The 23820-nt window shown below is 40.8% G+C and overlaps 1 protein-coding gene across 1 annotated transcript in view; it reads right to left on the bottom strand.

Moving 5' to 3' along the window:
* Positions 1–23820, bottom strand: part of MEI4 (meiotic double-stranded break formation protein 4) — a 252811-nt gene that overhangs the window by 141585 nt on the left and 87406 nt on the right. The window lies entirely within an intron of this gene.

Genomic DNA, 23820 nt, shown 5'->3' with positions numbered 1-23820 from the left:
TCATTTTTTAAACAGAACACCTCTGGAGCTCAGTGGTTTCCATGATACTGAGCATTAGAATCAAAGTGAAACTTTTAAAGATATCAGGTGCCCCCAAATTCCATTTCAATGGGTCTGGCATGAGATTCACCAGTATCTTTTGATAAAAAACAGGTTAAGGATTATTGTCCACTTCGTGTCAGTAGTAGCAATTATGTGAAGATGAAGTCTACAGTCAAATTCTCTACAATTCTGCCCAACTTGATTTCTCTCATATCAATTATTCAAGATTAGTTTGCTAAAAAAGGGAAGTTTCAGTACTGTTTTCTAAGGAGCTCATCTCTTGGCAAAATACTGAAACTAAGCATAGGTAAATATATTTATAAGTAACTATATATGTCTTCACTTAAATATACCGCTAATGAGTGTTTGTAAAAAGTCACTAAGTCATGTCCGACTCTGTGACCCCATGGACTGTAGCTCATCAGGTTCCTCTGTGCATGAATTCTCCAGGCAAGAATACTGGAGTGGGCTGCCATTTTCTTTTCCAGGGAATCTTCCTGACTCAGGGACCAAATGTGGATCTCCTGCATTGCAGGCAAATTCTTTACCCTCTGAACCACCAGAGAAGCACCCAATTAGTGTTTAAGTGTTCTTATTTTATTATTTGATTTTACCCTTAAGCAATGAAAAAAAGATCAGATTGATGACATTTACTTTCTAGTATTTTCCTTAACTTTGTGTTCTTTTTTTTAAAAAAGTGCTTCTCATAAAATAACAGAAATATTCATGAAAATGGCTAACATAAAAGAAAATCTTACTCTGGACAAAAATCAATGTCATATTTCAGAATAACTATCTTCTACAATACAAGGTAAAACTGGTGAAGGAAATGAAGAGACCTTTTTAAGCCTATTCTGGTTTCAATTATTTACAAAGCCAAGAATGGAGTAGATCTTATTGTTATATTGTCTGCTTGCCTTAGCATCTGAAACTATGTTGAGAGATCAGCTTTATCAGATTTTTTCATGGTTTTTATTAAGACTCATGGGAAAAAATGAAACATATCTGAAAAGTAAAATAAGCTGTTCATCAAGAAGGGAGGTGTGTTTTAAAAATTGTTTCGCCATTTTCCCCTTTTATAACCTTAGGTATATACATCTCGCAGACAAAGTCTACGTTACCAAATATATGCTCACCTACACTCCAATTCATCCAAGTTACCCCTCTTAGACGAGTCTATACTGTCCTCTGAATGTTAGGAAATAGTTTGGAGGACAGCCCCCGTCTTTCAGACAGCGATCCCCGGAATGTACAGAAAGCTCAAGTCTTCTGTTTCCCAGACAAACGCATACCATCGTTTCCTCTGAAAGTGCAAAGCTGCAATAGCCAACAACATAGGAGTGGAGGAAAACAACAGATTTACATAGAAATACGACGACTCTTCCTGAATTTCAGGCAAACGCCCTAAAGAGAAATAAAAACTAAGATGGAGGCCTACTACTCTATGTGCTATATTTAATCAGCAACAGTCTGATATGAATTTGAAGTGATTTTACATTTGTGCGAGCATTCGTGCTCAGTCATGGCGGACTCTTCATGACTTCATGGCCTACAGCCCGCTAGGCTCCTGTGTCCATGGGATTCTCCAGACAAGAAAACTGGAGTATGTCACCATTTCCATCTCCAGGGGCTCTTTCCAACCCAGGGATCGAACCCATATCTCCTGCATCTCCTGCATTGGCAGGCAGATTCTTTATCACTAAGTCACTCGGGAAGCCAATTTTACATATGCTCAATACATATTCATTCAAAACTCATAATTTGTTACTTTAATATGCAAAGCACGGATGAGCAATGATGGCCATGCTTCTAGTTCAGCCACAGCTACATACAACAACTCTTTTGTTTACACACAAGATATTAAACAAGCTACAACTGTCAAATTAGGGAAGTGGCCCCAATAACCCTTTACTCCAATCTCAGGTCTACCCTGTCCATTTCCGCTTGAAGTCAGCCTGTGACTTCTCTCTTCTAGACTCCTTCCCTTATCAAAACAGAAAGATTCAACCATTTGGCCAAGATCACAGCCACCAGGCTGTAAACTTTCCACATACTTCCATTTTCATATTTTGTAGTGTAACAACGTTTGTCTCCTGTGAAAACAGCTGCAGACAAATAAATGAAAATTTATCAAACTGTGTATTTTAAGTATGTGTAGCTTGTAATTCAAACCTCTCCATCATGACCCGTCCATAATGGGTGGCCCCACACGGCATGGCTTAGTTTCATTGAGTTAGACAGGGCTGTGGTCCATATGATCAGATCAACTAGTTTTTTGTGATTATGATTTCAGTGTGTCTGCCCTCTGATGCCCCCTCCCAATACCTACCGTCCTATTTGGGTTTCTCTGACCTTGGCTGTGGAATATATCTTCACAGCATGGTGGAGAGGTCTGACAGAATGTGGTCCACTGGAGAAGGGAATGGCAAACCACTTCAGTATACTTGCCTTGAAACCCCATGAACAGTATCAAAAGGCAAAATGATAGGATACTGAATGAGGAATTCCCCAGGTCTGTAGGTGCCCAGTATGCTACTGGAGATCAGTGGAGAAATAACTCCAGAAAGAATGAAGGTATAGAGCCAAAGCGAAATAAATACCCAGTTGTGGATGTGACTGGTGATAGAAGCAAGGTCCAATGCTATAAAGAGCAATATTGCATAGGAACCTGGAATGTTAGGTCCATGAATCAAGGCAAATTGGAAGTGGTCAAACAGGAGATGACAAGAGTGAACATAGACATTCTAGGAATCAGTGAACTAAAATGGACTGGAATGGGTGAATTTTACTCAGATGACCATTTTATCTACTACTGTGGGCAGGAATCCCTTAGAAGAAATGGAGTAGCCATCATGGTCACCAAAAGAGTCCAAACTGCAGTACTTGGATGCAATCTTAAAAATGACAGAATGATTTCTGTTCGTTTCCAAGCCAAACCATTCAATATTACAGTAATCCAAGTCTATGCCCCAACCAGTAACGCTGAAGAAGCCGAAGTTGAACGGTTCTATGAAGACCTACAAGACCTTTTAGAACTAACACCCAAAAAAGATGTCCTTTTCATTATAGGGGACTGGAATGCAAAAGTAGGAAGTCAAGAAACACCTGGAGTAACAGGCAAATTTGGCCTTGGAGCACGGAATGAAGCAGGGCAAAGGCTAATAGAGCTTTGCCAAGAGAACGCACTGGTCATAGCAAATACTCTCTTCCAACAACACAAGAGAAGACTCTACACATGGACATCACCAGATGGTCAACACCGAAATCAGATTGATTATATTCTTTGCAGCCAAAGATGGAGAAGCTCTATACAGTTAGCAAAAACCAGACCAGGAGCTGACTGTGGCTCAGATCATGAATTCCTCATTGCCAAATTCAGACTTAAATTGAGAAAGTAGGGCAAACCTCTAGACCATTCAGATATGACCTAAACCAAATCCCTTATGATTATACAGTGGAAGTGAGAAATAGATTTAAGGGACTAGATCTGATAGATAGAGGGCCTGATGAACTCTGGACGGAGGTTCGTGACATTGTACAGGAGACAGGGACCAAGACCATCCCCATAGAAAAGAAATGCAAAAAAGCAAAAAGGCTGTCTGAGGAGGCCTTACAAATAGCTGTGAAAAGAAAAGAAGCAAAAAGCAAAGGAGAAAAGGAAAGATATAAGCATCTGAATGCAGAGTTCCAAAGAATAGAAAGGAGAGATAAGAAAGCCTTCCTCAGCGATCAATGCAAAGAAACAGAGGAAAACAACAGAATAGGAAAAACAAGAGATCTTTTCAAGAAAATTAGAGATATCAAGGGAACATTTCATGCAAAGATGGGCTCGATAAAGGACAGAAATGGTGTGGACCTAACAGAAGCAGAAGATATTAAGAAGAGGTGGCAAGAATACACAGAAGAACTGTACAAAAAAGATCTTCACGACGAAGATAATCACGATGGTGTGATCACTCACCTGGAACCAGACATCTTGGAATGTGAAATCAAGTGGGCCTTAGAGAGCATCACTACGAACAAAGCTAGTGGAAGTGATGGAATTCCAGTTGAGCTATTTCAAATCCTGAAAGATGATGCTGTGAAAGTGCTGCACTCAATATGCCAGCAGATTTGGAAAACTCAGCAGTGGCCACAGGACTGGAAAAGGTCAGTCTTCATTCCAATCCCAAAGAAAGGCAATGCCAAAGAATGCTCAAACTACCACATAATTGCACTCATCTCACACGCTATTAAAGTCATACTCAAAATTCTCTAAGCCAGGCTTCAGCAATATGTGAACCGTGAACTCCCAGATATTCAAGCAGGTTTTAGAAAAGGCAGAGGCACCAGAGATCAAATTGCCAACATCCACTGGATCATGGAGAAAGCAAGAGTGTTCCAGAAAACATCTATTTCTGCTTCATTGACTATGCCAAAGCCTTTGACTGTGTGGATCACAAAAACCTGTGGAACATTCTGAAAGAGATGGGAATCCCAGACCACCTGACCTGCCTCTTGAGAAACCTGTATGCAGGTGAGGAAGCAACAGTTAGAACTGGACATGGAACAACAGACTGGTTCCAAATAGGAAAAGGAATACCTCAAGGTTGTATATTGTTACACTGCTTATTTAACTTATATGTAGCGTACATCATGAGGAACGCTGGGCTGGAAGAAGCACAGGCTGAAATCAAGATTGCCGGGAGAAATATCAATAACCTCAGATATGCAGATGACACCACCGTTATGGCAGAAAGTGAAGAGGAACTCAAAGGTCTCTTGATGAAAGTGAAAGAGGACAGTGAAAAGTTTGGCTTAAAGCTCAACATTTAGAAAACGAAGATCATGGCATCTGGTGCCATCACTTCATGGGAAATAGATGGGGAAAGAGTGGAAACAGTGTCAGACTTTATATTTTTGGGCTCCAAAATCACTGCAGATGCTGACTGCAGCCATGAAATTAAAAGACACTTACTCCTTGGAAGCAAAGTTATGACCAACCTAAATAGCATGTTAAAAAGCAGAGACACCAATCAAAAAATGGGCCAAAGAAATAAACAGACATTTCTCCTAACAAGACATAAAGATGGCTAACACACACATGAAAAATGCTCAACATCCCTCATAATCAGAGAGATGCAAATCAAAACCACAGTGAGATACCATTTCACACCAGTCAGAATGGCTGCTATCCAAAAGTCTACATGCAATAAATGCTGGAGAGGGTGTGGAGAGAAGGGAACCCTCTTACACTGTTGGTGAGAATGCAAACTAGTACAACCACTATGGAGAACAGTGTGGAGATTCCTCAAAAAACTGGAAATAGAACTGCCATATGATCCAGCAATCGCGCTCCTGGGCATATGCACCGAGGAAACCAGAATTGAAAGAGACACATGTACTCCAATGTTCATCGCAGAATTGTTTATAATAGCCAGGACATGGAAGCAACCTAGATGTCCATCTGCAGATGAATGGATAAGGAAGCTTTGGTACATATATACAATGGAGTATTACTCAGCCATTAAAAAGAATGCATTTGAATCAGTTCTAATGAGGTAGATGAAACTGGAGCCTATTATACAGAGTGAAGTAAGCCAGAAAGAAAAACACCAATACAGTATACTAACGCATATATATAGAATTTAGAAAGATGCAAATGATAACCCTGTAAACGAGACAGCAAAAGAGACACAGATGTATAGAACAGTCTTTGGGACTCTGTGGGAGAGGGTGAGGGTGGGATGATTTGGGAGTATGGCATTGAAATATGTATGTTGTCATATATGAAACGAATCACCAATTCAGGGTCGACACATGCTACAGGATGCTCGAAGCTGGTGTGCGAAGATGACCCAGAGGGAGGATAAAGGCAAGAGGGAGGTGGGAGGGGGGTTCAGGAGTGGGAACTCATGTACACCCGGGGCGGATTCATGTCAATGTATGGCAAAACCAACCAATATAATATTGTAAAATAAATAGCCTCCAATAAAAAATAAAAAAAAAAGCAGAGACATTACTTTGCCAACCAAGGTCCGTCTAGTCAAGGCCAAGGTTTTTCCCGTGGTCATGTATGGATGTGAGAGTTGGACTGTGAAGAAAGCTGATCACCGAAGAATTGATGCTTTTGAACTGTGGTGCTGGAGAAGAATCTTGAGAGTCCCTTGTCCTGCAAGGCGATCCAACCAGTCCATTCTAGAGATCAATCCTGGGTGTTCATTGGAAGGACTGAATCTGAAGCTGAAACTGCAATACTTTGGCCACCTCATGTGACGAGTTGACTCAATGGAAAAGAGTCTGATGCTGGGAGGGATCGGGGGCGGGAGGAGATGGGAACGACAGAGAATGAGATGGCTGGATGGCATCACCGACTCTGTGGACATGAGTTTGAGTGAACTCTGGGAGGTGGTGATGGACAGGGAGGCCTGGCGTGCTGTGATTCATGAGGTCGCAAAGAGTCGGACACGACTGAGTGACTGAACTGAGCTTGTAACTCAGTGAAACTTCTTTATAAAATCTGAATAGATTAGGATCGGAGAAGGCAATGACAAGCCACTCCAGTACTCTTGCCTGGAGAATCCCAGGGATGGGGGAGCCTGGTGGGCTTCCGTCTATGGGGTCACACAGAGTTGGACACGACTGAAGTGACTTAGCAGCAGATTAGGATATTTTTCTGAAATGAAACTCCTTTTCCTTACATGTAAAATTATGTCTTAGGCAGATATGAAAGATTCATCTACTTCCACGGTTTTAGGATATGTTGGGCTTCCCTGGTGGCTCAGACAGTAAAGAATCCACCTGCAATGCAGGAGACCTGCGTTTGATCCCTGGGTTGGGAAGATCCCCTGGAGGAGGGCATGGCAACCCACTCTAGGATTTTTGCCTGGAGAATCCCGTGGACAGGGGAGCCTGGCGCATTATAGTCCATAGGGTCACAAAGAGTCGGACACAACTGAGCAACTAAGCACAGCATAGGCCCAGAGGGACTTGGACTCTCTCATCTTTCCCTTAACCCTAACCAACAATTCCCTAAGAGCTTTCCAAATGCCAGAATCCAGACCATGTTCGTAACATTTCCCCTGCCCCATTCTGTCTGCCTCCTCGTGGCTGACACACAGCAGGCACACAACCCAGGCACATGGCTCTAAAACCCTCCAGTAACCAGGGCAGAGACAAGGTGAACATCCTCCAGGGCAGACAGAAGGGGCACATTCTCCTCAAACACTTTTCCAGCTAAGGTACAGGGAAGCGAGAGATTCTCTGCACTTAAATGACAGAAACCACACCAGGGGAGCACACAGGGTGCTGAGTGACTAGGAGCTTGGAGTAATGAACCAGAGCTCTGGGAATGAAGGGACTCTCTTGTTGAAGAACAGAGCCTGCTGAGCAGGACTGCCTGGACCGGATCCAGGGTCTGCCCAGCTATGTCTATGGAAGTTTTCAGAATTCTTTATTGCTCAATTTCTCCATCTGCAAAATAAGGATAATAAAAAATATCCTTCCTGGGTTGTTATAAGGATTAAGTGAAATAATCTCTGCATAGAACTTAGCAAGAAATCAATAAATACAGGCCTTCATTACTGGATAATCAGAATGAAAATTTACCTTTTAATTCAGGGCACCTCAAACTTTAATATGTATATGAATTACCTAGGGATCTTGTTAAAACGCAGAATCCAATTTCAAAGATGGGGTGAGGGGGCTGAGATTTTGCATTTCTCAAGACAGAAAAGGGAAGACGGTATCTGCCCAGCTCTATAAAAACAATCTTTAATTATCATGTGGCACAAAATCAGTCTACTTTACCAAGATTCACCGAAAAGACGTTTAGGAGGCTTATTTGAGTACATCTGGTGATTCTGGCATGCTGATTGTCACATATACTTTTAATAGATGGAACATTAGCTACTTACTCATTAATTCAATTATTCTGTTCAGTAAGACTATATTAGAATTAGAATTATTTAATTCAATTAGGCTTTAATATAGCAGGGACTGGAGTTGGCCCTTAGTTTCAAGCACAGGAGAACTGAAAGGTCATGACACAGAGAAAAGATAAAAGACAGGAAGCCAAAATTACAAGTCAGCTAGAGAATCAGGTGAAGAGATTCACACCCATATAACCTAAAAAGAGACACCACGTGACCAGCATTCCACGGCCAGTCTGCATCCTTCTTGTAACCTGCTCTTCCTTAGGTTGAGCTGAAAGAGTCTTCATGCTTTGCAATCTCCCAAGAATGGCTGTTATTTTCCAGGACACATCCCTATTAAGGTGACTACTACTCAATACTCAGACTCCCAGACATTCCCAAGGAACCTGAAGTAACTACCATGCCATCCCCAAATGGTCACAGGAGCTTCTTCATTAGGACATGACACCTTCTGTTTGCAAGTGTTCAGAACTCTTCACGTGAAAATGAACAACTACAGCCAACCCAATGCCATGCTCTTTTGCTTTTTCGAAGAGTTTCTGAATAAACGTATAGCACTAAAGCATGGAACTAAGCGGGGGTGGGGGGGTGAAAATAGCATTGACAGAGAGAATTGAGAGATGGAAGCCTAGGGAAGTGACAAATTATCAACAAAAAAAGACATTTCTGGTAAATGTCGTAATATCTTTCCATACAGACCAGTCATGGTAAGGCCAATCGACAGGTTTCAATCAAAGTTAAATCCAAATGTGACAGCGTACTTTAAAAGGATATATAATTTTTTAATTATTATTTTGAATTATCTATACGTTTCCCTAGCATTAACTCAAATATTAAGGTGTTTGTGTGCAAGTCATAACATGACCACCAGTGCGTGAAAACTGAGCATCCTCAGTAAACGTATGGCGATAGCACTAAGTTCTATGAAAAGTGAAAGTGAAGTCTCTCAGTCGTGTCTGACTCTTTGCGACCTCATGGACTGTAGCCTATCAGGTTTCTCCATCCATGGGATTCTCCAGTCAAGAATACTGGAGTGGGTTGCCTTTTCCTTCTCCAGGGGATCTTTCCGACCCAGGGATCGAACACGGGTCTCCCGCACTGCAGCCATACGCTTTACCCTCTGAGCCACCAGGTATCTAAGTTCTGTAGAACCACAGTTACAGACACAGAGCTCTGAGTACCCTGCAGCAAGAAGACCAGTCCCTCCACTGTGACAGACCCTCTCCTCTCACTTCCTGACAACACTCGCTAACTCTTCTCCTACTCCTCAGTCCTCTGACTTTTTCTCTCCTTCCTCACTACCAGAAGACTGAACACCCAGGGCTCCTAGGGCTCATGCTGGGCCCTCCTCCATTTCTGCCTGTGACCTGTCTTCCCGCAGCTTGAAACAACCTCTGTACGCCGATGAAGACTTAACGATGCCCAGGTCAGTTCTCTCCTGTGGGATCCAGACTGGTAAAGCCAACCTCCTTGCTAAGCACATCATCTTACGGTCAACATAAAACCCACTTTGTCTCAAAAGGAGCCTGGTTTCCTCACCTCCCCCCACCCCCAGACCCACTGCCCCAGTTGCAATCTGTCCCTCCTCCCGTCTGTCTGTCCTTCTTCAACCTGTAAAGGGCACTTCTGTTCACGGGCTTGTTGAGGACCAGGAGTACAGTTTGATGTCTACTTCTCCCTCACCCCCCACATCAAGTCCATAACCAAATCTAGTGGATTCTCCCTCTAACATACTTACATTTTCTGGTTTTTATCTTTATTAAAGTGTTTCAAGCATATATTGTCTATGATAGTTGCACAGCATTTATCCCAAAGAGAGAAGTACTCTTATCACCCTCTAATGTCACTCTCATTTGAAACTCTTCTGGTTGATTCTTTTGGTATTTACCTTCACTATTATAAATAACATACTTCTTAGAAAATAATGGTTTTCCCTTCTATGGAAGGGATTATCTGTCTCTGCCCGCATTCACCTCCATTCTCAACCTCCTCCTCCTGTCTCTCTTTCTCTGTCTCTCTCACACATACATACTTTTCACCCATGATTTTGGACTGATGTTTACTCTGTGCTTATATCATGGTAACTATGTAAACACTATGCACAGCCAAGCCACACACATTACTATATATTTTTCCTATTGATGCACATTTACCTGAAATTAATAACTGTTCTTATTCATTGGTTAACTTTTATGCATATAATAAAATGCCACCCCAAATTCTTCTACAACTGTCTTAATTCACTCTGAAGATATTCCTACGCTGTGTATTCTGTCAGTCTTACTTTCTTAAAGGCTCTCTGCTGGAATCTCTGACTTAGGTCCATGAGGTTGCTCTCTAAGCCCTGTGCCAGACAGTCATCCAGAAATTTCCCTCAGCATCAGTGCCTCGCACTGCGTGCTGTTCTTCAGTTTCCTATATTTCCTGCTTTCTCTTCTTGGTTCACCAGCTCATTTTGTGAGAGAATACCATCTAATAGTGCCCTGAGAAAGAGTACATACATGGGAGGTATTATTTTAGACCTAATATGCCTGAAAATACCTTCATTTACTCTTACACTTGATTGATAGTTTGATCAAGCACTAAATTCTAAGCTGGAAATAAATTTCCTGGAAAATATTTCATAAGATTTCATTGTCTTCAATTCTTCTGCTGTTTTTGCTTTTGAAAAATCTGAAATGTGTATATTCCTGGTATTTGGTTTGTAAACTTTAATAAATTTTTTTTCCTCTTCTCTCTGGTAGCACATCTTTTCTTTAAACTAGTATTCTGAAATTTCATGGTGATAACCTCCGTTTATTTTCATCCAAGTACAGGGTACTTGGTAGGCTGATGATCTAGAAATGCAGGTTTTTCACTTTTAGGAAATTTCTTGAATTGTGTCTTCAATGATTTCTTCTTATTTTCTCTTCTTCTCTCTTTTTGGAACTCCATTATTCAAATGTTCAACTCCAAAAATCAGCCCTCCAGTTTTCTTTTGCTCACTGATTTTCTATTACTTATTTCCCTTACATTCGGGAAGATTTCCCGTCTCTCTGTCTGCTCTTTGAATCCACCCAATTATTTGCAGGATCTAACTTTTGTATTAGACACTTCCCTCAGAAATCTGCTAATCGTGCATCTTAGTGCCAGGACTGAAAGCTGACAGAAGCTCTGGCTTGTGGGCGGAGACAGTGCACTAAGCCTCTGCTGCTGTTTCCTTTAGGGAAACTCTGATTTCAGCACATCCCATGTGTTTCCTCCAGGGATGTTCAATGTTCCCAGAAAAATGTCTCATCTGCTGTCTGAGAGTTAAAGGTCTTGTTGCCAGTGTTTTGGAGTCAAATGGGATAAGAAAGCTAGGGAGTTATCAACAACTCTACATGTGTGTTTATTTAATCCCCATTTAAAAAATACAGCACTTGTACCCTCAATTCTAATTTTCCCAGTAAGATGCTTTATGGTTATTACTACTACTACTACTATTTCCAGAGGGTAAAGCTCCGGCCTTCCTCCAGCTGTGGGACTTGCACATCCCTGTCATGGGAGTGCACGGGATGGGGTGGTGCTGGTGGCAGGGGGAGCTGTCCTTGGTCCTAGGCTCTAATGCTTCCCGAGTATACACTTCTGACCAAACCTCCTTATCTTACCTTCCAGCACCTGGCCTCCATTTTCTCTTCTAGAGGTAACTAACAAAGCTAATTTCTAGGTCTTTGGCAAGTCTACTGTGAAAACTAGTTTGGATAATAACTTTCTCAAAAGGTCCTTACCATTCTGTTTTCTCGGATCTCCTAAGGCATTTATCAACTGTTTAAGTCCTTTCCAGCTTCTAATAGTTTGCTGCTATTGTCTGGTTTCCCAAATCCCCCATATAATTATGCCTTTAAAAAAAAAGTCTTTTACTATTGTTTTAAGTAGCGTAGAAGCCACATTAGATATCTGTCCTCAGTCTACCAACTTTAATGAGAAATCCTGTAGCACATACTTTTGTCTTCAGTATGTATTTAACTATTCTCATTTCTACCTTTACCACCCTAGTGTAAACCACCATCCAGTCACCTGGACTGCAACATGACTTAAATGGCTTCTCTACTTCCACCTTTTGTCCCTTCTAATCAGTTATCCCCATTCAGTGAGGCTTTGAAACCTAAATCAAAGACTTCCATTTCATAGCAAATAAAATCCAAATTCCTTGCCAGCCACAGCCCATCCAAGAGATGTTGTGGGCTGCCAGCTGCATGAACCCCAACTCAAACCACTTTAAATGCTAATGAAATGCACTGACTTCTATGGATGGAAATCCAGAGACTGTGAAGGCTGCAGGGCTGACCAGTTCTGGCTGGATTCCCTGTGGTTCTCTGGAGTTTACCCTCCTTTACTTATCTGTTCTGTCCTTCAGATGAGAGCACAGTGACTGTGAGTCCCTGCTTTGCGTCTTCAAAAGACAGTAGCCAGGGGAAGGCAAGGAGACTCGCTTTTAGGAATCTTTCGGAGAATGAGAAGACACTTCCCCTGAAGCCCAGAGAAAGCCTCTCCTGGGACCTCAATGGCTGAAATGCCTATATGCCTATTCCAGGCAAGGGGGATGAGATGAGAAGCATCCTTGGTTAAGGAGTGAAGCATGCACAACACATGCATGGCCTGCATGTAGACAAAGAAAGATATTTTAATAAAGTCAAAGGGTAAGAGTGGAAATAAACTCTGGATAGGTGCAGTAGGCTGATAATGCCCCTCAAAAGATATCACATCAAGTCCCTGTAATGTGTGAATGTCACCATTTAGGAAAAAAATAACGTCTCTCTGATGGTGATTAAGTAAAGAATCTTGAAATGAAGAGAGCATCCTGGATTGTTTAGGAAGCCCCCATATCCCATCACCATTATCCTCAGAACTAAGAGGCACAGGGAGCTCGGACATACAATGAAGACAGAACAGAGCCGGATGCAGCCACCACCCAGCACTGCCAGAAGCCACCAGGATTTGGAAGAGGTAAGGAACACATTCTCCCCTATACCTCCACACAGAGACACGTTTATTTCAGATTTCTGGCCACCAAAAGTGTGAGAGAATAAATTTCTGTTGTTAAGCCTTTGAGACTGTGATCATTCGTTTCAGCAGCCCCAGGAAACGAATACAGGAAACGACTTTGTAACCTACAAATGCCTTCCAGTCCATACTTACCCAAACTTATTACACAACTCTGCCTTCCCGCTCTCAACTGGAGCACCTGCCTCCTTCCAATCACACACCCATCCTGTCTCAGGGATACACCATGACCACTGTCACCAAAGTCCTTACGCCAAACTCCCTATAATTCTATTTAGAAGCTTCTTCCTCCATGAGGCTTTGCACATCTCACCAATTTAAATTAGGTCTTTTCTTTTATTCTCTCCCATTTACCCTTGTCATTTCATTTTTTACATACCTGTTATTTTATGTGTGTGTGCTAAGTCACTTTGGTCATGTCCACCTCTTTGCGACTCCACGGACTGCAGCCCGCAAGGCTCCACTGTCCATGGGATTTCCCAGGCAAGAATACTGGAGCGGGTAGCCACTCCCTTCTGCAGGGTATCTTCCCGACCCAGGAATCAAACTTGCCTCTCAAGTCTTGCACTGGCAGGTGGGTTCTTTACCACTAGCGCCACATCGGAAGCCACATTACTTTATAGCTATCTAGATTATTAGCTACTTTCACTTTCAAGTCTGAGACTGTGTCTCATTAGTCAAACACAGTACATCCAGTATCCATGAGAGGGGTCCCATTTTTCATATTATAGGCCCAGCACATGAAAAATACCACAGGAAAAACAAGTAAATGGGTTAATGGTTAATTATATGCTCAAAGTAAAATGTTCTGCTTCAAAATCATTGTTGCTTATAAACAATGAGAAAGTGATTTTAACATTCTCGGGATTGCTTGATTTTTCCAAGTCTCATATTTGAGAGCTTTGATTTAAGCTTTCCCAACACTTAAAAGATTGATACCTAAGCATGGTGGGTACTTGATTCAGTTCGGAACTCAATGGAAAAAAATGCACCAAAAAAGAAAAAAAGATAGTTTCAAATTCCTATTTATAAATTTATAAACATCAAAATATAAATGTACTTCATACAAATTATTAAAACAGAAAGGAAGAACTTTTCATTTTTATGCAGACACAAGCAAAACCACATAGTTTATATTCAATTAGAAACTAGTGCTGTAAGACTCAATATGCTATAATAAAGTCTCCAACAGAGTGTTATTTATAGCCAATAAAGTGAAAACAAAGGAACAGTGACCTTATATCATAACGCAGAGCAGTAGCTTTATTTTCCTTTCTATAAATATAACCTGTGCACTGAATAAAATACAGAAACTTACCCTATCAAACTATAAATAAATATTCTTCTTATAAAATTGAGAGAAATACTGCTAAGGTCTTTGATTTCAAATGGATTTTTTTTGCTATCCCATAAACTGAAGTCAGTTTACTTCTTTTAGTACGGATAATTTTTTTTAAACTAAATGATGGAAATAAGATATAGAAGAAAGAGGGAAAGAATCTGTGCTCACAAGCATAGGTCTGCGATCCAGCTCTTCCATGACTGGTTAATTAAGTATCTAATTATGTAAATTAAGCAACGAGTCTTTTAACCTATCTTCAATTATTTTTCCTCTATAAACTGAAGACAGTAATAACAACCATAAACACAGAGCTGCTGTAAGAAGAGACAGTAAACTCCTGATGAAGGTGCTTCCCAGCTGTGAAGTATAACATGAAGGTAGACTGCTGTTAAATTCCCTTTGGAAGAGACAAAGTGAACCTTGAAAGTAAACTGAACCACGTTCTGTTCTGTCTCGTCCTTTCCTCTACATGAGCACTGCAAGTTAAACACTTCTTTGTAAATCCAAAGAATGTCTGATCTTTGCAGTGATCAAATGAGTATCAAGATTTTAGTTTATGTTACAACTCATTTCAGTAAAAGCCTATTAAACTAAAGTACAACTACAGGAATATTAGCCCAGTTTTTTTTTTTTAACACAACCCTGCACAAGGATGCAATGGGGCATGGAGCCTTAGCCTCAGACACAACTTCTGTTTCCCAGGAGTATCCTAAAACAAAGCAGATTGTGGGTACCATTAAAAATCCATGAGGCGAACGTCAAGAAACCGATGAAGACCTGTAACAAAAATAGAAGGTAAAGCTTTCTGGAAAGTCAGTACAGGAGTAAAAGTCTGTGTCAGTACTATAGGGATGCCCTAACCCAGCAGGCAAAGGTAATACAAACACTGCTACTCGAACACAAGTAAATAAAAAATTATTATGGTTTACCAGTTAATATGATTGTGGCATGACTGAGCTTTAAGACACAACTAGGAAACACATACTGGTGAAAAAAGACGTCTGATTTCATAAGACGTGTCTTCAGATTTGTCTATAAATGACTGAAGGCCATGGCATCGGGGATCTAGGCAAAAATGACAGTCTGAGGGAATCAACAGCTACCACCCCCTACAGCAGGGACATTACACAGCTCAGCAGGAGGGGATGGATGCAGAGAGTAAGTGAAAGCATGACAGTTGAGTAGCTATTACTAATTAACACAGATTTTCTATAATTAAAATAGAAATATCCATGAAACCTGCTAGTAAGCTTATTAGTCAGTGGGAGGCTGTGGTTGCTGAAAGCGATGTTAAGTGACACCACCAGATGATGCCCTGCTATGTGGGCCTGCTACGTGGAGGTGCTTCAGCATCAGTTACAGCGAATGCTCAAGAAGGTTTTACTTTATTCATTTATGTTTTTATTGTTGGAGTATAACTGCTTTACGATGTTGTGTTTCTGCTATACAACAAAGTAAATGACCTGTATATATACATACGTCCCCTCCCTCTGGAGCCTCCCACCCCTCATCCTACCCGCCTAGGTCCTCGCAGAGCACTGAGCTGAGCTCCCCATGCTATGCAGCAGCAGGCCGCTAGCTATCTGCCTTAACCTGGTGGTGTGTATATGCCAGTGCTGCTCTCCCACACTCTCCTTCCCCCACTGTGTCCACAAGTCCGTTCTCCATGCCTGTGCCTCTCTTCCTGCCCTGCAAATAAGCTCACCTGGGCCCTTTCACTAGATTCCATATATATGCATTCATATACGATATTTGTCTTTCTCTTTCTTTCACTCTGTATGACAGACTCTAGGGCCATCCACGTGACTAGGCTTTAAACACAAAAAATCTGATCAAAAAACCGAAGATGGTATTTGTATGTATGGGGGTATATAAAGTTTAACCTGTCATTTCCTTTTGTTGTCTTCTTCAATTCAAAAAGATACTTTCTTCTGCTCCTAAAATGAGCTCAGCACTGTATTAGGAATAGCGGAGAAAACAGGATAGGGCCCCTTTCTCAGGAGACTACATGGTACCAGGTATCATGCTAATAAGCACTTCATGCGCATCTATTCATTGAAAATTCCCAACAGCCCTGTCAGGAAACCACATTTACTGTCTTCCTTTCATAAATGTGGAACCCGACATGTTACCTTTCGAAGGCCAGTGTCAGTAAACAAAGTCTGGGGGATGCTAACTTCAGCTACTCATGCCTGCAATAAAAATGTTTGACAGGTCTAATAAAATATTTTAAAAATCTGAGCCATACTAGATAAGCTAAAATGAGACAGCATACGGCAAACTGAAAAGTGAATTACACAGACAATAACTGCTATAGGAGTTCAAAAGAGGAGCCCATTTCAGGATCAAATTGATAAAGAATTTATGAGTGAAGTGAGATTTGAGCCAAGTTTTGAAAAGGGGGAGAAGTTGGATGAAAGGGTATTTATTTGGGCGGGCAGTGCAAATCAATCTCAATGGTTTCCCAGGTGTCCTTTAGTTTAGGGATCACAGTATCACTTCAGGGTAACATGAAAATGATGGGTGTCTTCCTAGGATAAAGAACACATGCTCCTACAGGCAAAATTGTGCATGCAATTTTAAACTGTACACCTCGAGACCTCAGGCTTATAGAAGAACCTCAAGTATTTAACAAAACATGCAAGAACCGTCATTACTTGGCCTTCTCCATCGTGTTAGGTACATGTCTTGCTAAGCTCCACTCCTTCCTAACCAAATCCTGCAAGCTGAAGCAGCTCCAGGGCTCTCCAAGCTGCCCCCTGCCTCAGCGCCTCTGCAAGCAGCATGCACACCTCCCCCAAGTTATCTGTCAGGTGGCCCCCTAAATCTGCCCATTCTTCCAGGTTATTATGCTTCAAGGCACTGGAAAGTCTCAGCTGGGAAAAACAGTGATCAATGCAGATGGGGAAATTAAGACCAGAAGAAAATAGAGGCAAAGCAGGGTACAATGAAAATATAAATATTTTACATACTATCATATATAAAACAAGAACTGGGAGCTATAAACAGGAACAATTAAGAGAACAGTCATAGGAACTAATAATATTTGAGAAGAAATATAACTTCAATTGATGGCTCAAAGAAAAGCTGAGGAAATATCCTAGGAAAAACAAAAATAAAATGAATAAACAATCCTAGTAAAAAAGAAATTTAGAGGATTAGACAAAGAACTGTTTCAATTAAAAAATAGATACAGAGAAGATAAAAGGCAAAAATATGTGAGAAAAACTGTTCAAAAACTTTTTAAGAACTGAAAAATGAAATCCCTGATTCCAAGACCCACCAAGGACTCAAGAAAAAGAATTTTAAAAGACCCACACTGAGCTACAGCATCCAGTGGTTGTGGTTGTTTAGTCCCTAAGTCATGTCCGACTCTTACGACCCCATGGACTGGAGCCTGCCAGATTTCTCTGTCCGTGGAATTTCCCAGGCAAGAATACTGGGGTGGGTTGCCATTTCCTTCCTCGGGGATCTTCCGGGCCCAGGGATCGAACCCCTGTCTCCTGCTTGGCAAACAGAATCTTTACCGATCCAAATTCTTGGATCAGATTCTTTACTGATCCAAATGGGAAGCCTGTGGCTACAGAACAATAAGAACAAAAAGGACCCTAAGTGCTTCTCTGGGTGTGTGAGCACGGGAGAAAGGCCTCATGCAAGGAATTACAACTGAATTACACTGGAAATCTCAATAGCAACACAAGAATTCAGAAGTAAGTATAAAAGTGGTTTACATTCTATGGAAAAAAATGATTTCCTACCAGAAAAATCTATCCTAATCCCCCAATAAAATTTAAAGTTGGGATAAAAATATTTTAAGTGAACAAATATTTTTAAAGTTTACATCCCAGGTATCCATTCTAAGTGAGCTCAAAGAATGTGCATCACCTGAATGAAGTCATAAATTAAGAAAAGAAATACATGAGGCCTAGAGACTCTGAGATACAGCATAAGAAAGCAGCAGAGAGAATTTCCAGGGTGGCGATTAAAAGCCCATGGAGTAAAGCTCAGCCTGGATAAGAAGAGGAAGACGGAGGGCTCCAGGAGGCGTGCCTGAAAAATAAATAAATAAAAGGTGGAACTGATATATGCCTTAATTTGTTTGGCCATATTGAAAGGATGTTTACAACCCTGTCAAAGTATCTGAAAGAGGAATCAATTATAGGTAAGCAAATGGAAAAAAAAAAATCCTAAGAAAAAATAAAAAGTTGTACAAAAAGGAAATGAAAAAGGATGAAAGGATGTCCCAGTGCTAAAAATTTACATATTTATATCATATACATAAATAATATGTAATATTGATTTAACCACAACTTATAATAAAACTATGACTGGAAGAGGGCAGCCATAAGACATAAATTTTTGTCTTCTGTGATACAAAGTGAATAGATAAAAAAAAATAATAACCTGAGAAATAGCAGCATAAGCCTTTTATGTAAAAGCACAGGTCTAAGTGGTGGCAAAATAGGAGTACAGATCTGGCCATGGTGTCTAATCGGGATGGAGGGCTGGGTGATAACAGCAGGGCTGGCTCTTGGTCCTTATAATACGCGATGGTGTGCGTTTTAAAAACACAGACATGGTTTTCCACTTCTGGGAAGTGGACTTGTGTATCTCTCACCCTCTCACTAAGTACAACTAAAAACCCTGGGCATTGTATTTAAAACACATCCAAGAAGACTTACAGGCAGACAGGCTATGAACCTTAGGCCCAAAGGAAGGACTAGGTGGTGACTTCCCTTGTTTCCTTTTTTTTTTTTTGTTATTCCTTAGGTGTTTTCCTTTAATTGAAGTATAATTGATATACAATGTTGTGTTAGTTTCAGGTGCATAGCAAAGTAATTCAGTTACATATATATATGTATAAAAAACATATATATTATATGCCATATATATAACATATTCTCTTATATACATTCTCTCTTATATGCATATATTCCTTATATAAATACTCTCTTTTATATATATATGCTACATATTAACATATTCTCTTATATATATATATACATATATCCTCATATATATACATATATTCTCATATATATATACATATATTCTCTTATACATATATATTCTCATATATATATACATATATTCTCTTATACATATATATTCTCATATATATATATACATATATTCTCTTATATATATATAGTCTCATATATATATATGCTATATATATAACATATTCTCTTACAGATTCTTTTCCCTTACAGGTTATTACAAAATACTGAGTATATAGTTTCCTGCGCTATACAGTAGGTACCTGTTGGTCATTTTATATATTGTACATATATAATGTACATACATATATATGTCAGTTCTAATCTCCCAGTTTATCCCTCCCCTCTACCATTTCCCCCATGATAACCTTGTTTGTTTTCTACATCTGTGATTCCATTTCTTTCATAAATAAACTCATGTGTACCACTTTTCTAGACTCTACATATAAATGATAACATATGATATCTGTCTTCTGCTGACTTACTTCACTTAGTATGATCATCTGTAGGTTCATCCACGGTGCTGCAAATGGCAAGATTTCATTCTTTTCATGGCTGAGTGATATTCCACTATATATATATATTCCACACATTCTTTATTCATTTGTCTGCCAATGGTCATTTTGGTGGTTTTCATGTCTTGGCTATTGTAAATAGTGCTGCTAGCAACACTGGGGTACATGTATCTTTTTAAATTATGGTTTTCTCTGGATATTTGCCCGATAGTGGGACTGAGAGGGTATAGATAAAAGGGAACTCTCTTACAGTATTGGTGGGAATGTAAATTGGTACAGCCACTATGGACAACAGTATGGAAGTGCCTTCAAAAACAAACAATAGATCTGGTTTCCTTTTTGTTTCGTTTATCCCAGATTTGGAACTGGAAAAAAGCCAACAGCCCGGAAATGCCAACGGGCACAGACAAAATCAACAACAACAATAAAAGACTGCTCTCCCAGCCAAAGGATGGAAAAGGGGCATCATAGCAAGATGGAAAGTTTTAAAAGATAATCTCCCTAAAGCTGCCAATACCACAGGAGAAAACTGTGGCTCAGCCCACCAGGGGAGCAAAGCCCAGTGAGGAGCCTAAACTCTCCACCCACCCCAACTATAACCAGACCCCCCAACTCGCCAGCAGACAGCACATGGAGCAGCAGGGACAAGGAGAGAGGACAGGCTGGCCTGAGGCCCAGAGACCAGATTCTGGGGGAGGACAAACACACTCAGGAGCTCCTGCAGAGCGTGGAGGTAGCGAATTCACAGGAAGGAGAGACTTCATCAACAAGAGGAAAGGGAGACAGAGGCAGGGGACGAGCGAAGGCTTCTCTGTGAACCCATCCTCCATCTGGAAGGCCGGGGGCGGGGGGACAGTTGGAGAGCAGAAGGCTCAGCAGGCCCTGTGGCACCGGGTCAGGGACAGAGCAGCAAGGCCTTGTACAACTGCACACAGCTCTGTCCCATCCAGGGAGAGGGTTCAGGGTGGACTGGAGACAGGAGAGGCCAAAGAGGCTGGGCGGGCTTCTCACACATGCAGGGGATTCCAGCCCTTGTTAAGGCCCCTGACAGTGGTGAGGTAGGGATGGGGGCGATCAGAGGAGGGGGCTCAGAAGAGTCCGGACTCTGACAGGAAGGGACGAGCATCAGAACCCTGCCAGCCAGGGGCAGGAGCCTCTGCAGGTGAAGCAGCAGACACCCTGGAATCTGGTCGGCTTCCGGATGCCAGGGTTCTAAGGACTGAGCATGGAGAGGGCACGGCCACGTGCGAGCCTGTCGCGAGGGCCAGTGTTCACGGCACCCAGACTAGCTGGGTAGCCTTGGGCAAAACTCTCTGAGCCTCATTCTTCCTATCAAATGGAAATAAGAACGGCAACCATGCCTATCTCACAGAGTTACCGTACGAATATATTATGAGGTGATGCAAAAAATTCACTCATTCGAAGAGAGCCTGATGCTGGGAAAGATTGAAGGCAGGAGGAGAAGGGGACGACACAGGATGGGACGGTTGGATGGCATCACTGACTCAATGGACATAAGTTTGAGTAAATCCAGGAGTTGGTGATGGACAGGGAGGGCTGGCGTGCTGCAGTCCAAGGGGTCGCAAAGAGTCGGACACGACTGAGCAGCTGAACTAAACTGAATGGATGTGAAAACACTATAAAAATGGTAAACACAGTGTGTAGTTTTTTCTGTTTCTGTTGTATCAATCTGCCATAAACTTAGTGGCTTAAAAAACACACATTTATTCCATTAGAGTTCTGGGGGTCAAAAGTCTGAAGGGGCCTCACTGGGCCAAAGTGAAGAGGCCAGCAGGCTTGCACTCCGTGCAGTGATCAGTCTCCACTTCCTTTTCCAGCCTGCATTTCTTGGCTCATGGTCCCCCTTTCATCTCCACAGGTCAGTCAATTCAGTCTCTCAGTTGTGTCCAACTCTCTGTCACCCCATGACTGCAGCATGCCAGGCCTCCCTGTCCATAACCAACACCAAGACTCAAACTCATGTCCATCAAGTCAGTGATGCCATCCAACCATCTCATCCTCTGCCATACCTTTGTTGGCAAGGTAATATCTCTGCTTTTTAGTATGCTGTCTAGGTTGGTCATAGTTTTTCTTCCAAGGAGTAAGTGTCTTTTAATTTCATGGCTGCAGTCACCAACTGCACTGATTTTGGAGCCCCAGAAAATAAAGTCTGTAACCATTTCCATTGTTTCCCCATATATTTGCCATGAAGTGATAGGACCGGATGCCATGATCTTAGTTTTTTGAATGCTGAGTTTGAAGCCAACTTTTTCATCTCCACTGCAAACAGCAAAGCATTTTCAAAATTCTCAGCAAAGCATCATCAAAATTTAGATGCTGCCTCTCCTGCCTCCCTCCTTCACTAACAAGGACCCTTGTGAGTACCGGGCCCACATGGGTAATCCAGGTTAATTTCACTCCAAGGTCAGCTGATAACAACCTTAATCCCCCAGCTCCACCCTCACCATCATACAAGATATATGACATCAATATAACATATTCATAAGCTCTAGGGTTTAGGAGGCAGACATTTCTGGGGGACCATTATTCTGCGTACCACACACACAAAAGACTCTAATTTGATGTCTACTTGTATTCAATGATTTATTTTTCAATTTCATAAAGAATATGTCCAAGAGTTGTTTTATGGTTTAAAAAAATAAGGAATATGTTTTCTAAGCAACTCATTAAAGTCTCTAAGATTCAGCAACATATGCTAAATATATAAAAAGCTAAATGATAACTGCAGGGTTTTTTTGTTTGATCGTTTTTAATATCTATGTGCCTTTAGTTTTTTTTTAATTTATTTATTTTAATTGGAGGCTAATTACTTTACATTATTGTATTGGTTTTGCCATACACTGACATGAATCTGTCCCAGTTTTGATATTTAAATTCATATCATCATTCACTTTCCTAAATGAGAATTTAAGACAAAGATACTACTGAAAAATCTAAATACAACTGTAAGCATTCTAGTGTTAAACTTCCATGATGATATCCTGGCCTCTGCAGAAATAGTGTGCAACACCAGGGTTAGTTTATACTATTTCCAATCACAGAAATTAACACCTTTTGATGTCTAGAAATATAGGAAAGGTCCGGCTGTCAAACAAAGGGCATTAAAGAACTCAAAGGGAAATGTTCCTGACCCCAAGCAAGCACACAGGCGAATGAGGAAAGGGCCATGCTGGAGCCTGAAGTAGAGGACAGCTCAACCCACATTAAGTCAAGACTGCTTCCTGGGACCCCGAGCGCAGGAGCAGCACAGACCTCTGTAGGTGACCTGGTTTCCCGCCAAGTATCTTTGATACCTGTCAAAGGTCAGTTTAGATTATACCTGCAAGTCCTACTACTGGTTATCCTAAAAGTATAGACAGATATGAAACTGACAATAATTCCTTAAAAAAATGCTATTAAATAAACCTAATGCAAAGTTATATCTAAAAAGCACAAAAATAAATCAGATTTATCCAAATCTAAAAAAAAGTCATGAATCAAATATCTTACCTTACATTTATTAATAAATTTTAACCAAGCTACTATCAGGGAATTATTCCAAACAGTCTGCAAGATATCTCATTCCAGTCTCCTCTTTCTTGAACATATATATGTATATATATTGTGCATATATATATATATATATATACACACACACACACCATCCTGATATAACTAATATTCACCATGATGCCTCAAAATTCTGAAAGATACCAAGTTCTTACTGATATTAAAGAAAAAACTAAGTTTCAATGCCAAGTTCTTACTGATATCATTCAGGAAACACCAAGTTGTGGTCAGAAAAATTTTACCATTGAATGTACTGAAATATGTTGCTGAATATTTTATTTAAAACCTGGCTGTACATGAATTATAAATACATGAATTCCTTAGTCAGAATATTAAAGTATTCATACCACACCCTTTTCTATACATCACACAAAAACAGGTTTAATAAAATCAATACCACAAATCATGTTTTT

The sequence above is a fragment of the Moschus berezovskii genome, chromosome 10 (assembly GCF_049115385.1).
Source record: "Moschus berezovskii isolate FMDL1 chromosome 10, NW_MosBer_1.0, whole genome shotgun sequence".
In the NCBI taxonomy this organism is placed as follows: domain Eukaryota; kingdom Metazoa; phylum Chordata; class Mammalia; order Artiodactyla; family Moschidae; genus Moschus; species Moschus berezovskii.
This window is presented reverse-complemented; position numbering and strand designations above follow the sequence as displayed.